The following is a 14971-nucleotide window of genomic DNA, read 5'->3' as shown; positions in this document are numbered from 1 at the left end:
CTTTCTATGCTCTGCCTAAAGTTTGGCTGTGAGTCTGAGTATCTGCTTCAATCCCCTGCTGGGTGGAGCCTTTCAGAGGATCCTCTATAGTAGGCTCCAATCCTGTTCTCTCTCTTCCACTGCTTCTGGTGTCTATCCTGTTTGCCCTTCTGAATTAGATTTAAGCATCCTCCCTAGGGTCCTCGTTTTTTAGCTTCTTTAGTTCTGTAGCTTTTAGTATGGCTACCCTATATTATATGGCTAATATCCAGTTATAAGTGAGTGTATATCATGTGTGTCTTTCTGTTTCTGGGTTACCTCACTCAAGATGATCTTTTTTAGTTCCATTTACTTGCCTCCAAATTTGATGATTTCCTTGTTTTTGTTAGTGCAGAAAGTCTTATAGAAGAAGGGGATGGGTAGAAGGGCACAGAGGGTACAGAACCCCCACAGGTGCCCAGGTGGTCCTGCAGAGGCTGATGCACCAACCAAGGACTATGCATGGAGAGGACCTAGACCTCCTGCTCAGATGTTGCAGTTTGGCAGCTCTGTCTCCATGTGAGTTCCCTATTAAGGGGAGCAGAAGCTGCCTCATGAACAGGATTGTCTGTTCTTTGATCACTTGTCCCTGGCAATGAAGCCTTGCCAGGCCACAGAGGAAGAGCATTCAGGGAGTCCTGATGAAACTTGATAAGCTATGGGCAGATGGCAGAAAAGGAGAACTCCCCCTTTCAGTGAACTTGAGTAAGGGGATGAGAAGAAGAGGGATGAAGGATGGGTCTGGGAAGAATTGAGGAAGGGGGTTTTAATCAGAATATATAATGAATAAACTGTAAAAATTTAAAAAAAAATTTTCTAAGTTTTATTTGAAAAGTACTACTTATTATTTTAAGAGTGGAATATGTATATATTATGCATACAATATATATTATTTTTGTTCTAAGCATAAATTTTACTTTATGGAAAGTAAACTGGGTAAGAATGAGTCTGAATACATAGTGAAACTCCATTTATTTACTAAAGTCTACCAAGTAGGACATTCATCTCCCCTCAAAAAATAGTCAAAGATGTTAACCAAAACAGACCATGTTGAAGTGACCTTTCAAAAATAATTGATCATGGAAACCAATTTTATTTTCCCTGAGTTGATGTGCTGCCCTAGCCAAATTATTTTCTTTGATGTCTGACTGATATTTTTCACATGGGATGATGATAGGATTTGATAGCAGAATGTGTGTGCCAAGCATTCTACAACAGGGAGGCAATTGTGCCAAAGAAATAACATTTCTCACAGTCTTGCCAAATTTACACTGGTTTTCTACAAAATAACTCTATTTCAAAAGCTTATATGCATCTTCAGCAATAATAAGCGGGAAATACGTCTGTAGATATTCAGGCACGCAATTAAGTTATTTGAAGAACTTGTTTGAAATCGATGCTGGAAATAGAAAATCAGTTCATAACCCAGCCGCCTCCTTGGAGGAGAGAGGCAAAACTTAAGTAGTCTTGGAAGGCACTGCCTTCCACTGATTTCCAAGGAAGAAATCACATGAATGCTATATTTCTTGGGTGTGTTTGCACAGCCTCAATAAAATGCTTTACTTGAGTTATTTTGGCAGTGTTCATACTATACCAGAACATGAGTCTAGCCTAAGTGAGCAAATAGTTTTGGAGTATTGTATTGGAGTCGAAAATATATCATATGAAGGCCATGGAAATGGAAAGACACAGATACACAATGCTTCCTGAGAGCTCCAACTAATTTTTTTTTAATTTTATAAATTCCACTTTCTATGAAAAAAAAAATCTCCCTATACTTCCTAAAGCATTTGAGTAGTTAACTCCAAGTATGAGTTGGTGTGTCAAAGGATAAATATTTTACATATATATTAAAAATCTGCATGAATGATTTGAAAACATCCTCATAAACATCAGAAAAGACAGTAGGTTTCTTTGTAGGCATTATGTTCTACATAAAGCAAAAGCAGTCTCAATCAAAAAAGAGAGAAATTGTGTAGATTTGGTGGGTGGGGAGATAGAGAGAATGTAGGATGAGTTGCGGGAGGGGAAACCATAATCTAAATATATTATATGAAAATGATATATTTTTAATTTAAAAACATTGAAAAATAGTGCCCATGCTTGTTCACACATATCCAGTGATGGACAAAGACGCACATACACATAATAATTACACAAGCAAAAATACCTCAGGATTGAGGTTAGGTGTCAGAAGTCTCCAAGCAGAAGTACTAGGAGCTGAAGGCATAATTACTCACCAGCTTTAGAATGTGAAGAGAAACACAGGCAAGCAAAGATGAGCTGGAGAATCCCAGTGAGAAGTATTTGATTTTTGCAAAGAAAGAGGCAGATGTACAAACAGTTCAAGAGAGAGCAAGGAACGAGACAGGAGACAAAGAATGAGTCCCTTGACTTCCCCAGTGTCTGGTCTTCTTCGGTGTGTACTAGAGTCTCCTCTAATCTCGTAAAACAACACTGTAAAATAGAAAGGCAACATTGCCTGTACCTATTTATTAACACATGAGCCGGAATTTGTTTTCAAAATGTCTTTGGCTTTGTTCTCTCATTTAACAAAGCCACAGACCCTTCAAATACCAGTGAAAGACTAGATTCCTCAGAGCAAAGTAGGACATTGGTATTAATTATTTGATTTTGAGTATTAAAGAAAAAAGAATAATAATCTTGGGAATGTGAAAGAAAAGATTCCTAGAAAAACATATAAAAGCTGTACCAGAAAGAATGTGACAGTAGAGGTATAAGTTTTCATATACAGAGTCAGCTCACGTTGGGCTATCTTTAACCCATAACACTCATTTATTGTCCACCTCTGTTTGTGCCCAAAAGTCCTGAGTACTTAAGTAAATAGGTTTAAAACATACGAACAGGCAACTGTCTTCCAGAATTCAAATACTATGGATATCATCAGATAGTTTCTAAATCTTATAGTAGAAAATTCTGTCTTGGTCTAACCCACCTACTTGATTGATTGATAATCACAACTATGTATTTTAAAAGTACCTTGATTTACAACTTTTGTTTTGTTTTGTTTTGTTATCTATTACTGTGAAACTTCAGGAAAAAATGCAGTTTAATGTGGGGAGTAACTTGAATCCCTATTTCTAACAGTTTTACTTTTCTAAACAAATAAATGAACTTGTTTTGGACATAAATCTAGAAAGTTCTTTGTGTCTAAGACATTGTACTGACAAGCAATTTGTCACTAATTGTGACAATAATATCAAATCAGGTCAAATCAGTATATGCCATCATTTCCAGTAATGTATTCTTTGTCTTTGTCTTCTCATACATTTAAAAATATGTTTTACATATACAATTTCCTTAAAAAAGATATAAATAAGAAAAAAAGATCTAAATTTTCAGTCATTAGAATACATATACTTTGCACGCTCATCTTTAAAGCCAAAATCCAGTCTTCGCACTTGTCAAATGGGAAGCATCTATTTCAAAGTAATTGAAGACTTAAAAAGGCACTGCCTCTCTAACACACAGGGTTCATCTTCATTCATTCATACTCCATTCACGTCTTCCATTTCTGCAGCCCAGTTGTTACATTAATTTCCCAGGTCACTGCAGTTTTGTAGCTCTTAGGAGTAACACTAACACAGGAAGTGACTGATCTCTTCATCCCCTTCCTCTATGACTAACGCTGATGGACTCTTCAGGAAATAAATATTTACTGCAAAATCATTACTGCAGTTAGAATTCACAGGGAATGATCACATATGTAGACAGAATGAATAGTGAGTGATTTCCTTACTATTAAAATGAAAGAACATGAAAAACACGGATCTGGAGATATGAAGGAGGAGACATATGACCAAGTGAGATTTTGTTCCCACATCCCTTTACTGTGTGTCGAGAGAAGATGGAGAGACTACCTAATTTTACCTGTGACTAAAGCCTTAAATGTCTTTTAAAGAAAAAGTGTTTCAGGAAAAAGAAAGTGTTAGGTGGAAAATGTTGGTTACCCACAGCAGCGTTGTGAGCTCGAGGAACTCAGAGCAGAACTTGGCCCAGCAAGTTGCTTCATTTAACACATTAAATCAAAACACCATCTGAAGTTATCCAAATACCAATAAATACATCAAAACCAAGCTCAGCAGTTGAAAAATCTGAACTCAGAGAAATCAAATTGTTAAATGATTGGGTAATTTGGGTGTTTTATTACATGCACTGTGAAGGAAAAGCAATTAACATGAAATGAAGGTATAAAAGAAGCAAAGAATGGCTTGTTGTATATATTTTTTACACAAATTACAAACCAAATCCCAAATTTACATAATTTCATTTACAAATATAAGGCCAATTTAGCCATTTTATATTAAGTTATTATCTACAAATGTATTTATGCTGTTTGACTAATGAGATTCTATCATAATGTATGTAGCTCTTCAAATTTAGTCTTAAAAGCTGCTTAAAATGGAAAAATGCTGTATAATTTCAAAGACTTGGCTATAGTGTAATAACATGATTCTTTTCATATGGTTTTGAACATACTCTTCAAAGCCCATTTCAGCAGTCATTAAAACAAATTAGGCTTGAGCACCCCATTCCTGTACTTTATTTATCATAAAACCCTACTCTAAAATTCACAAATGAAACATTGCGCAGCTCAGATACTGCAAAGATTTCAACCATTCTAGCACCGGGTGCTGAACACTAAGGGCATTCTTGGAGAGCCTCTGCTCTACAGCCTCCATTGGAATGCTGAGAAAGCAGCCTCCTGTGGCTGCAGAGAATGATGACAGCAGCAGCCACAACCGCTGAAGAGAGGAACTGGCCAGACAGACTATGCAAAGGCAAACAAGCACAACTCCACAGTCTCCTCCTTTGGGCCACTTTGTATCTAGGACACCACTCGACGTTGTCATCATAATTCAGAGTATGTCCTCTCATGCCATTTAGCCAGACCAGAAAATCCCCCAGAGCCATGCCGCTCATCGAGGGCTTTCTCTTAGGAAATTCTAGATACCATCAAACAACATCCATCAGTCCTATTCTATGGCTGTTCTCTTCAACACTAGCAGTGCGTTTGAACAGATCACATTATAAGTTAATAGAAATGAAGAACTAACCATTTGTTCAGTGAAGTCTACCAGTTTGGGAGCATTATGGAGGCTCACTTCAGAATGTACATAATCAGTTTCTTTTAATGAATTTAAGTGATATTCCAGGAGCTCATACATAGGAAGAGTAGACTCAGATTAAATGGATTCCTATACATTTTCTAAATTCTTCATTTTAATGTGTTCACAACTGCTTCCTTCAAATTGGTCTTTGTCAACCTTGAAAAGATACATTTCCTTTATTAATTAATATGTTAACATTGGGAAAAGTCTTCTTACTTATACTGCCTTGCCACATGTAATCCATGACAGTCAAAATCAAGGAAACAAGAATTCTATTTACAAGAAGCCTCTCTTTGTATTGGCATCTAAAGAAAATTTTAAGAGATACTAAATTAATAATTGTGCTATTTATTAAATATTTTATTTAGAAATTAATATAAATACTAATTGGTGATAATAGAGAGAATAGTCCCTATTAATCACTTGGTCAATCATGTATTGATGCATCTTTCAGAATAAGATTCTGAATCTATGAAAATTTTCCAGTTTATTTATTATGTTTATCAGATACAGAAAATTTTCATCAATAATGTAACTGTGCAAAAACAAACAAAAAGCATTTTATGATTTTGACTCATTCTTGTCTTCACGTATTAGTACATCAGAAAATTTATTCTTTCAAAGTAATGTTGCTGAAATTCTTGGTGACTCTTAGTATGTCAAGTGTGGTAGTCTACATCTGTAACCGCTAATACTCAGGAAATCGAAGAAAGATGAATCATAGTTCCAAAACTTCAAACAGCAGCATGCATGTGGAAGTCTGAGGATGAACTGATGGTATCAGTTCTTTCCTTCAATAATAGGATCAAAGTTACATCATTGGGCTTGGTAGCAGGGGCCTATACATGATGCTGAGTATCACCTGGATAATTTTGATTAACAAATATTAATGTGAATATGGTTTAATTGGTCATTCTAGAACCAAAAGTAGAAACGAATTAAAAACAATGGATAGTTTCAGCAAAATTTGAATTTAGTAGTTTAATTAAAAGGCAGTTTAATATATATGTATATGTGTATATATAATATATATATTATATATGTATATATAATATATATTTATATTTATGTACATATATATAATTGGCAACAAATTTCAGAAAGGATATTCAAATAAGTAATAGCTGTTTCTTAAATGTCAAATGTTATCAATTCTGGGAGACTGAAACAAGTTAAAGAAAAAAACCCAGGGTAAAGAACGAGAAGACAGAAAAATATATAGTGTCTTCATAAAGCAACAACAAAGACAGTTAATACTTTAAGAGACATGGCTGTTTCTGTCAAGGAGAGTTTTTATTCCAGGTAGACCTGAGCTAAGTCTTACTTTGAAGCTATTACTATAACAGAATAGTTTTATAACATGAAGTGCCACTCAGTCAAGTCGGAAAATAAAATGGCCCTGACCTTTTCCTTCTGAACCAAATCAGAGGTTCTAGGATTATGTTACAAAATTACTCAAACTTTCAAAAACAAGCTTTGCCTATTTTCTGTTCATCTTCTTTCTTGACTTCAAGTGGCACCTGAATTTTTATTATTTTTTTCAACTTGGCGTGTTCTCTACTAAGTCTTTTAAAGTGTTAATTATATTTTATTTTCTCATATATCATATCATTTCTCATTAAAAACTAAAAAATACATTCACAAAGAAGTAGATAACTATCTTGGCACAACTTGATATTGTAGTCAAGATAAGTAAATAAAAAAAGATAGATAAATGAGTTTAGCAGACACCCTAAGTACAGCTACATAAATTCTGAAGGTACACTCAGTACTTTTCATGGGAAGAAAGGATATTAGTCAAGTTATTCTTTTACCATAATAAACAACCTAAAACTTCATTACATCTTTTCCAACCAGTAATTGTGTTGTTTTTACTCAAACAGTCCAAGCCACAACAGGACACCCTGTTACTTAAGAGAGAATTATGATGTCTGAGTGACCAACTCTTTCAGGAACCTAAACTTGCTACCCCAAAAGAAAAAAAAAATTTGTTTTGTTTATCTGTGACTAAATTAATGTAAAAGGATGAGACAGCTTAGAAAGGATTAAAGAAAGAAATGAGAAAAGCTGAACTTGTATATTTAGCATTGAATTACTGGATAATAGCAAAACACATTGGCCTAAAACTAGATACAGAAAGGATGAAAGACTGTTCTGGAAAATATATAAGTAACAGTTAAATGGCAAAGGTCACTGAAAGACAGTGTTTTCAAAAGAGGACGTTGAGGAATGAGGAGTTGAGGAAGCTTCACTTTTAAAGCTTCAGTTCTCTGTAAGGTACAAGGAAGTTGATCGCCCAGAAAAACAAATTTCCTCAGCAGCATTTCCTCGATAAGGGAATCATACAAGATTCCGGAAGTTAATGAAACTTACAAGTCCCAGGAAACTCAAGATGTACCAAGATTCATAAGGCTCTTCACCTCCCGTTGGCTATAAATGTAGTAGTTACATCTGGAAAGAAGAGACTCTCTTTAGATGGGCCGGAAACACCAGAGATGTAGCTTTGATGACTCATCACCATGCTGATCTGGGCTTTTCAGTAATTCAGTGGACACTAAATTACTTATGCTTTTATTAGTAATCCTTCGCCCCTGTTCTTGTCAGTAACTCTAGTAAACTCTTTGCATCAATCGTCTATCTAACCTTGAGTAGACTAATTTATTTGACGTATTATCAGTGCTGTATGTGGGGTATACAGCCTGTTGTTCATGTCTCCCCAGGAAAAGTAAAAGAAAAAGGAAGAATAGAGAAAAGCAGCACATTTCCTCAGAATGGCATTATAGGCTGAGTGAGGTTCTGGATTTAGATCTCTAGAACTCGTATAAAAGCCAGGCATGTAGCACACATCTCTAATCACACAACTGAGAGATAGTGACAGGCAGATCACTGAACTTCATTGGCTACAAGTTTAGCTGAATCAATGGGATTTAGTTTCAATGAGAGGTACAGCTCAAAAAAATAAGGTAGAAAGCAATTAAGGAAGACACACTCACAATGTCAGCCTCTGGATTGTACTAGCATGCACACACACACACACACACACACACACACACACACACACCACTTATTTATTTGTAACACAATAAGTAAGCACACCCACAACTCCCTGTGATTTCTCAGTTCTCAACGAGATCATCGGGAACTAATTGTTTCCCTGAATGAAATGTCAGCATCTGCACTGCAAAAGCAGCTCTGGATGATCCTAAATACACTGAAGTCAGACAATCACAGAGAAAGAAGAAAATAAATGAATTATTTTTTCCAGAGCTTTCCTAAAATTGATTAGAAATCACTCCAAAACTGAGACTTAACTCAAGCCCTTGGGCTACTCATCTTTCTTTCTTCCCTTATAAGTAAGAATCTTTGTCTTCTTTCTAGATTGTGACATTGCTCTTCCCAAAGTGACAAATCCCAACTTGTTCCTAAGATAGTCTCCAAGAGTAGCATGGACAAAATAGAGCCCTTGTGGAGGGCTCTGCTCTTTTTCTCTAGAAAGGGAGGTGTCTTTCTTAACCATTAAGTCTGATCACAGCAAGAAAGATTAGTGGACTTTCCTTAACTTTCCTGTTTCCAATGTTTTGCTTGTTGGCTTCTGTTTGTGTGGTTGGTTGGTTTTTGAGGGGTTATCATTTTATCATGATAGAAGTGATGACAAGAGGGAATATACCCTGTTTCAAGTGTTCACTATGAAGTAGAAAAGTGTTTTTTTTTTGTTTGTTTGTTTTGTTTTGTTTTGTTTTTTGTTTTTTTTCTGGCTGAAACAAAAATACCGTCCTGTTAATTTTCTGCCGCTCCTTGTCAGTCCTGTAGAATATTTTAGAGAAAGTTCATAACTGCTACTCTGAAACTTCTGCTAAAATAATTTAATACATCATGGTGACTGAGCAATGTCTATATATAAAGGGGTATTATTTAAGCATGGTTAATATCATAAGCTTGTATGCAAAGTATGGATAGCAATTGCATCAAAAATCCATCCAGTGAACAAGAAACCTTCTTCCACATATTTGCTGCTAAGACACTGTTAGTTTGGTAAGTTTGTGCTGTACACATGACTAAAAGTTTTTGCACCCATAACTATACTTAATACCATACTAAGAATCATTAAACATTTATTTATTCATAGAATATTAAAACTTCTGGATGATATACACAAATTTGTGGAAACAAATTTTTGGATTGGGTCTTCAGTCGAAAGTTCATTGTCATGATCAGTGGCAAAACACGTCGATTTTTAGTCATATTGAGATTTTCTTTCACAAGTTGTTTAGACCACATAGTCCAGCCTGTGGTGTATAATGATTCACTTGTTAAAGGATAAGCCCCAAGTTCTTTAATGTTTTACATTTCTACTTCTTCAGTGGCAAACCACCTATGAATGTTGACAGACAACTTTGTGTTAAAGCTTATAATGTAGTGTCTTTAACTCATTATCTTTATATGATTTTATTCTATTCTTTGACAGTTTCATGCACATATATAATGTTTTCCGAGTACCCTCATGCCTACCTTCTCCTAGTCCAGCTTTCCCCCCAATTATCCCTTTACTTCTTTCAAGATTTTTTATATCACTCATGACTTTTTGTTCATACTTCTGACTTACAGAGTTTAACTAGAGCCATCTGCGTAACCATGGCTTTCAAGCTATTCATTGGAACCTAGAAGACTCACCTCTGACAACACATGGAAACCCATGACAGCATCTCCTCTCAGATCCACTGAGAGTCCAGCATGTGAGTTATGGTCTCATGAACCCCTCTTCAACCCTTCACTAAGCAATGAAAAACTAAATCCTGTGCAGGTTTGCTGCAGGAAACCACAGATAATTCATATATTTAATGCTTTAATAAAGAAAATAATAAAATTTCACAAAACCTAATAAGATATGTTTTACAATAAGTCTTTTTAAATGGCTTCTCTTTGTTTATCAGTGAGGCTTCCTTTTCTTCTCTGAAATAGAGGCAGAATTTCCATTGTATTTTTTTTTTTTTACCCCAGTGAGTACAGAAAGGATTATATTTGAATAAAACATGATTTGGTTAGAATTCCTGGAGAATATTAAGCCTCATGGTGCTTTAAATACATTCTCTTCAAAGTTTTTACTAATTCAAAACAAAGCCTAGATCTTGTAAAATGTATGAACATTATTTATCAACACATACCTATTAAATGTTTATACAGTGTCTGTGTTGGTTATTTATAGTTTTCCTTGGGTAAAGAGTATAAGAGACTGAATAAGATAACAAAACAGGAATTACTAAACTTTTGGGAAGGCCACACTGAATCACATCCATGAATTGTCACCTGAGTGAGAAGGGCAAGGTCTTCTAAGACATTGATAGTGGGTAAAGTCATTGTCAACTCTTACTGAGTGCTCATCAGTCAGGCAGAAGTAACCTGCAGCTGTTTATTTAGAGAGGAATGAATCAATATACATTTTCAGATGGTCCAATCACATAGCAACTCTTACTGTTTAACCACTGTCTTGTTCCTTCATTAGTCTCACCTGATGTCTCAGGAGTAGAAAGAGATATGATGTTAGGTTCACAAATGGAAAGATGTACAACTTTCTATCCCTGTGTGCTGGAACCAGTTATAGAAGTGTGAAAGAGGCATGGGCCCTTGCAAAATTGAATCCATCTTCTTGGTCCTCCATAATTCCTAAACTGAGAGAAGCTCCTTGTTTGGTTCCATAATTATACAATTTCTATATATTTTCATGATGCAGGATTTTTAAAATGCAATGTTTGATCAAAAAATAAATAAAAACTTATATGCATGTGATATCTTGGATAAGAAAAATCTCACAATTCAGTTTCAAGAAATTAATTCAAGTGTTGACAGGCTAGATTCCTACTTGCCATCAAGCGTGAGCAAATGTGGAACACCAGTTAGCAATAAGATAGCATGCAATAAAAATAAGATCTTGGCTTGAATAATAAATCGACCCTAAAGAAATATTTTCATTACAGTTAAAGTGTTTATCTAATTCTACTAATAAAGTGCCAGGGAATATAATTCACAGACCCTTAAGAATGGTACACTTACTATATACTGTGCAACCGAAGTGTCCTCCAACTTCAACACTCTTTACACTATTCACTTTGCCAATACCTCTAATAATTTACAGAGAATTTGGCTAGCTAGATTTTTTTTTTGCTTATACATGTATTATAAAAATAATATTTAAGTGAGTTAAAATTTTAATATTTAATTAGTTTGTATACTATCTAGAAAGGTATTCATGCTGCACATACAACATCTTCATACTTTTAGCTCTCTAAAATCAGTAACATTCTGTCTTGAAATTCTCTCTATTTGATGGACATAAAAGTGTTATATAGAATTTTAACTTTTAATTTTGATAAACTCGGTTTCATGAAAACTAAGCTATACATTTCTTTAAATAGAAAACAATTCAACCAACATAGTATTCCTATTCTAAAGGGATAAATGTGCCCAACACATTTGACAGGTGGGCGTTACTCTTAGATGTGACTGATTTAGCCACAGCTGCTTTCCATAGAATAAAACCCACGTGTTCAGTAAAAGGGGAGATTAGTTTTCATCATGTAGTCATGTTGGCTAGTAATATTTAAGAAGCCTGCTAATGCAAGCTAACTCCACTTGTTTCCAGTGCACTAAAAATTCAGCACGGAAAATGTGCAGCATATGTGAAGACTTGTGACTTATGAGCCTGACCACTCAATACAGTTAAACGAGGGATATTTCATGGAACATTGATACTTTCTATAAATCCCAGCATTCGTCCTAATTGCTTTATGCCTTTTGCATAGTTGCATCTGGAAACCTAATCACAAAATTGTAATTGATTCAAATATGGCTTAATTTTATTGCAATATCTAGATATCCGCATTGGAAAATAAGTGATCGGTGTAAACCCATTGTATCCACACTGACTGGCAGAAGCATGTGTTTTAGGCATTTCTCCATTGTTTCCCAAACATTCATGATTATTTCAACTATTAGTTTTGTTTAATAGCCAAGTGTTTTGAAGAGTTATTATTTGCACATGTGTTATTTTACAATGAAAAATCGGTTGTATGTTTACAAGGAAGAATAGTACAAGTCTACAAAGTACAGACAGTGTTTAGTTACACTTACATAATATTACTATAGAATTAACTTAGAGCAGATGGAGCATTATTTCACTTGAGTCACCAGGAAGGAAAAATGAGATAATATTTTTTAAAGACTGAAATGCATTAAAATGAGATTTTTGTCTGATCCATAATTCATTTGTGCCAAAGACCCCAGAACAGCAAAGGGTACCCAGTCTAACTAAAGAAGCCAATTATATTTCATTGTAAAATAATGTTATATTGATAAGCAAATAAATACTAATGAAGGGAGGAAGGAAAATGAATATCCATTTCCAAGGATTGAAAAACACGCTGTCTTCGATTTCAGACACTTCCTTTTCGTTGAGACAGTTGTATTCTTCAGTGATACCCATACCTCTTATTGTCACATCTAAGAGCCCACAAGAGGAAGTATTATAAAGTGCCCTACCTCAAAAAATTAATCAAAATATGCCCTTTTTCAAAGCTTTGCTGGCATCCAGAGTCCTAGAGCTGATATGATTTATTGCTACAATATGAATCTAACAATAAAAAACACTAGCTGAACTAGTTTGGTCTCATAGAAAGTGTTATCTGATTTCAGTGGGCACATGAGGAAAACCAAATATAGCCTTATCTGTATATTGAATCACCTCACCTCTGAACTTTCTCACATAAATATTCTTATTATGCTAACAATGCAGGAAATGTACTCGAATAATCTCCAAGTCTATATTTTAACTTTGATACTATCTATTCACTCTGGGAGTATAATAAAATTTTACTATTATTATTAAAACATGAATCAAACCCAAAGAATTCTGGATCCTGTTTTCTCAACTATGTAGATCCCTATATAGAAATATACACATAAATACCCACATTCTTTTATGCATTTTGTCCTTTTTCAAAGCTAATTTTCCAAAGATTTTGTTAAAAATCAGTTTTAAACATTAATAGGGTGAAGTATCTTCTTAGGTGTTTATGCTTGATGAGTGTTGTGCATATTTTCTATATAGTTTGGTCACTAAAGCTGTAGCTTAAGGTCATTCTATCATAAAGCACATATATACACACTCATAGTCAACATACATTGATAGTATCCACTTCAATTCTGTTGGGAAGACAAACTCCAAAAAGAGAAGAAAACTTAACTTTTGGCTTCCAAATTTTGTACCAAATAAAAAGTCGGAAAAAAAATAAAAGGCCAATTCAGAGATAGGAAATCTATTAACAATTTGTGCTTCAATGCTTCATCAGTGTTTCCTACCACACCCACGGCAATGCTATTCCATTCACGCTGGACATAAAAAGGTCCATTCAGACTGGGGGATTTAATGGAACTGGTGGAGATCTTATTTATAAATCTGACAGAGGCCCCCTGATGTGTGAAACAGATGTACTGCTCTTTACTTTCTATACTGACATCCAAAATGGTTGAGCTATGAGTACTTCTCTACTTTTTTCAGGAAGCAAGTGTAGAACTGAAGATAAAGCTTAAGGCATATGAATATAATTTGTATTATGAACACTAAAACACAGTGAGAACAGTGAGGAATTTTATTCACAAATTTTTCAGATCCGTTGTTAAACTTATATCGATGGGATTCAAAGCACTGAAGTTTACAACAACTCCATGCTTGACTGCTCTTTGCAAAAAGCATTAAAATATCATCAGTAGATGTTCAGGACTTTCAGTGACTATGCTTTAAAATTGAGTGACAAAAGAAATTGGAAAACAAAAACAAAAACATGTTTAACAGAAAAATGAGGAAGGTGCTCAGTGGGCATTTGAAATCATGGGAGTCCTCATTAGCTGCCTAGATAGTTGTCTAGTCCGTCATAAAAGAAATCTGAATATGGGAAAATCAGTTAATTCATATGTTACCATGTGTGCCTGAGAGATAGGACATGCTACTTAAAGGCTTGTATGGGAAAACATTCTGCTTCCATTGGTTTAGTATGGTTGTGTGTTCCAAGAAACTTCATGATCTAAACTTGGAGACATTTGTGTTTCAAAAACAATAGGAAGGATACCCTCATGAAAGGAAGGTTTCTGGTCTTCTAGAGTCTGATAGTCTCTTTTTGATGTTATGGACCCTAATGATCTTAAGACTTCCTATTAGGTACTGTTTTTAAAGATTCCACCACCTTCTAACAGACCAAGCCTATAGCTCACTGGGCTTATGAGATGTTCAAATCCAAAATACAATACCAATCATGAGCTGGAACTTCCCTCTCAGAAGATCCCCATGAGGTGATGGCTATGAGAACAGTACAAACAGAGGATCTTAGAACTCTCAGAACTAGTGAGTGATAGAATCTAATATAGACAGTTTTAGAAAGGTGTTAGGTTCCACAGTTGTACAATGAACCCTAGAATCTCATAAATGTGTGTGTATGTCTGTGTGTATGTGTGTGTGTGTGGTGTATGTACACATATGTGTTTTTGTTGCATGCCACTGATGGGGCCTGAGTCCCTGAGCCCTTCTATTTGCCTCATAATTCAAGAAACTTAACAAAAATGCCATAGCATGGACTTTATATAAAATATTCTTATGAAATCAGCTGTCATTTCATGGTGGAGAGCAAAATGTTAATCTCTCTGAGGTTAAGAAAAATATCTTAACAAAGTGAATAAAGTGTAATTAATAAAAAATAAAAAAACAAAGTAAAAAAAAAGAAAAATACCTTATAAAACGATCTTCAGGAGACTAATCATGCTTTATTGGGTAACAA

Source organism: Psammomys obesus, unplaced genomic scaffold (assembly GCF_907164565.1).
Source record: "Psammomys obesus unplaced genomic scaffold, mPsaObe1.curated_primary_1811, whole genome shotgun sequence".
Classification (NCBI taxonomy): domain Eukaryota; kingdom Metazoa; phylum Chordata; class Mammalia; order Rodentia; family Muridae; genus Psammomys; species Psammomys obesus.
Note: the sequence above shows the minus strand (reverse complement) of the source record.